At 40.2% G+C, this 2974-nt stretch overlaps 1 non-coding gene across 1 annotated transcript; it reads left to right on the top strand.

The window, feature by feature from the left end:
- Positions 1 to 2644: 2644 nt before the first annotated feature.
- On the top strand, positions 2645 to 2748 carry LOC125455243 (U6 spliceosomal RNA). The gene has a single exon (XR_007248190.1). It is a non-coding gene; the product is annotated as a U6 spliceosomal RNA (small nuclear RNA).
- Positions 2749 to 2974: the final 226 nt, after the last annotated feature.

Here is a 2974-nt window from a genome sequence, read left to right as displayed (position 1 = left end):
CAATTGCATCAGTGTATGGATTTGTGATCCTACGGTTCAGTCCACAAGCACAGAAAGAAACAGGTTTGAGATCATAATGTTAGTCAACAATAACTTGCATTTACATTGTGCTCTTAGTATTGAAAAACACTCTAAGTTGTTTCAAAGGTGCAATCAGTAACAAATGATGGGAAAACCCACTGTGAGAAATAAAAGAATGTTGGTTAAAGGCTGGATAGGCTGGGACTTCTTTCACTGGAGTGTTAAAAGGTTGAGAGGCAACATGATAGAAGTTTATGTAATAATGAAAGGTATCTATAGAATTAATGGTAGCTGTCTTTTCTCTACGACTGGGGATTTCAAGAGTAGGGGCACATTTTTAAGATTAGGGAAGTTTAAAAGAAACCAGAGGTAATTTATTTTACAGAGAGGGTGGTTTGCATCTGGAATGAACTTCCTGAGGAAAAGGTGGATGCGGGTACAACACTTAAAAGACATTTGAATAGATACATGAATAGGAAAGATCTGGAGGGAGTATAGGAGTTGGGAGGTCATGTTGCAGCTGTACAGGACAGTGGTTCGGCCACTGCTGGAGCATTGTATGCAATTCTGGTCTCCCTCCCACAGGAAAAATGTTGTGAAAGTAGGAAGGGTTCAGAAAAGATTTACAAGGATGTTGCCAGGCTTGGAGGGTTTGAACTATAGAGAGAGGCTGAATAGGCTGGGGCTATTTTCCCTAGAGTGTCGGAAGTGGAGGGGTGACCTTACAGAGGTTTATAAAATCATGAGGGGGGTGAATAGCCAAAGTCCCCCCACCCTACCCGAGGTGGAGGAGTACAAAAGTAGAGAGGCATAGGTTTAAGGTGAGAGGGGAAAGATGTAAAAGGGATCTCAAGGGCAGCATTTTCACACAGAGGGTGGTGCATGTATGGAATGAGCTGCCAGATGAAGTGGTGGAGGCTGGTACAATTACAACATTTAAAAGGCATTTGGATGGGTACATGAATAGGGAGGATTAAAAGGGAGATGGATCAAATGCTAGCAAACAGGACTAGATTTATGTAGGATATCTGACCGGCATGGACGAGTTGGACCGAAGGTTGTGTTTCCATGCTGTATAGCTCTATGAAATGGGCCAACAGCAGGCAGGTGGGGCTAATTTGTTTGGAAGGACTGATTAGACCGAAGGGTCTATTTCTGTACTGTGTCACTCTATCAGAGGGGATAACGGAGGATGGGAGCAAACTGATTTACACTGGATGGGAATTCCAAAATTTCAGGCTTAGCCAGCTAATAGGACAATGGGCCAATGAGAGAGTGAGGTGCACAACAAAGTTCAGAAGTACAAAGAGGCAATGCGATGAAGTGATTTGAAACAAAATTGTTCATTTTTAATTGGTGGCATCTGGGGGACAAGGAGCTTTCCTAGTTCAATTTTGCCAAAGGTTATTGGGAGATCAAGGGCAAGGAGGGAGAATGAATCACAGAGGAGGTAATTTGTTACTGATTTTGGCTATTTTGAAATAGTGGGAAACTACAGACTGACAGAGGACGGATACACAAGTCAAACAGAAATTCCTATAATCTTAAATACAAACTACGTAAGCAGTGTCTGAACAAGAACTACAATCAAAGGTTTGCAACATTAACAGAAGCAACAAAATGACAAAGGAGTAGCTGAATGTGGAGAATATATGCTTCCAAGAACAACATTTTATTTGGTCATAGAAATAAAAATATTTAAATTACAGATGTAAAGTAGCTTTATGCATCCCTAATTTTAAATCTCAGCCATTGATAATTTCAGCTACCTTAGCTCTAAACTTAAAATCCTTCCCAAGCATTTCTATGCCACTCCTCAAAATGTTTCAATCTTTGTTTTCATCTCTTGTGTGGCTCAGTATCAGATTTAGTTTGAAAAGACCAATGTGGAGCACCTCAGAATGTTTTGGTAAGTTAAAGCTGCGGTATAACTGCAAGTTGGTACTGTTTATAATGCTTAAGTGAAAAGAGCAGGAAATGATTTGGAAAAAAAAATTGATAGACAATACACAACAGACAATACAAATGGTCTGAACAGTGAATCAGATTGACAAAACATTTTAAGATATTGGCTTGAATCCTCTCACTGGAGCTACATTCCAACATGTGCCTGTGCTGGGGTGGTACAATGCCTAATGACAGTCCTGATGTGGAGGTGTCTGTGTCGGACTGGGGGATCAGCGCCCCGAAAGCTTATGATTTCAAATCAACCTGTTGGACTATAAACCGGAGTCATTTACCTTCTGACCTAATAGCTCCGTTGACATAGAGATCAGATACCCAGAGTAAATCTTACAGCAACCTTAGTTTAAAACTAAGCATAATTTAACTCTGTTGTCTTGGCTATGATGGTGCTGTGTCAAGAAGGTCCAAGAGGTAAGGGCGTGCCAGATTAAATATTGTTCTGCACTTAACCATGCACATTTATTGGCAGTCTCCAGCATCATCTTGCTGTACTTAGTACACATTTTCCATTTGTGACAGTGTGATGGTGACTCTGAACCCAGAATTCATTATTTGGAGGCATCTAATTAAACAGTATCACTGGAGAAATGATCTCCTTAAATGCTGAATAAAAGTAGTGGAACTTTTATTTCTGATTGAGGAGGCAGATGCTCCAGTATATTGTATAAACAAAGAATATACTAAAATTGGAATGATAGAGAGAAGATTAGCATGGCCCCATGCAAGGATGACATGCACATTTGTGAAATGTTGCATATTTTGACCATTGCTGGTTTTTTTTTCCTGGGTGAAGATTTCTGGTAGAGGCAAATATGGTAAAGGCCTTCGCAAATATGATGCCAAAAAGGCATAGTAAAGTCCTTTGAGATAATATTCAGGGTATTACCAAGCCAGCTGTTTGTTGCCTAATATGCCACAACCATGTTAAGCACATCTCTGGCCTCATTTATGATGAGACCCATGGCAGCCTGAAGGTTCTTTTAAAAAA

This window comes from Stegostoma tigrinum, chromosome 9 (assembly GCF_030684315.1).
Source record: "Stegostoma tigrinum isolate sSteTig4 chromosome 9, sSteTig4.hap1, whole genome shotgun sequence".
Lineage (NCBI taxonomy): Eukaryota > Metazoa > Chordata > Chondrichthyes > Orectolobiformes > Stegostomatidae > Stegostoma > Stegostoma tigrinum.
Note: the sequence above shows the minus strand (reverse complement) of the source record. Positions and strands in the feature narration are given on the sequence as shown.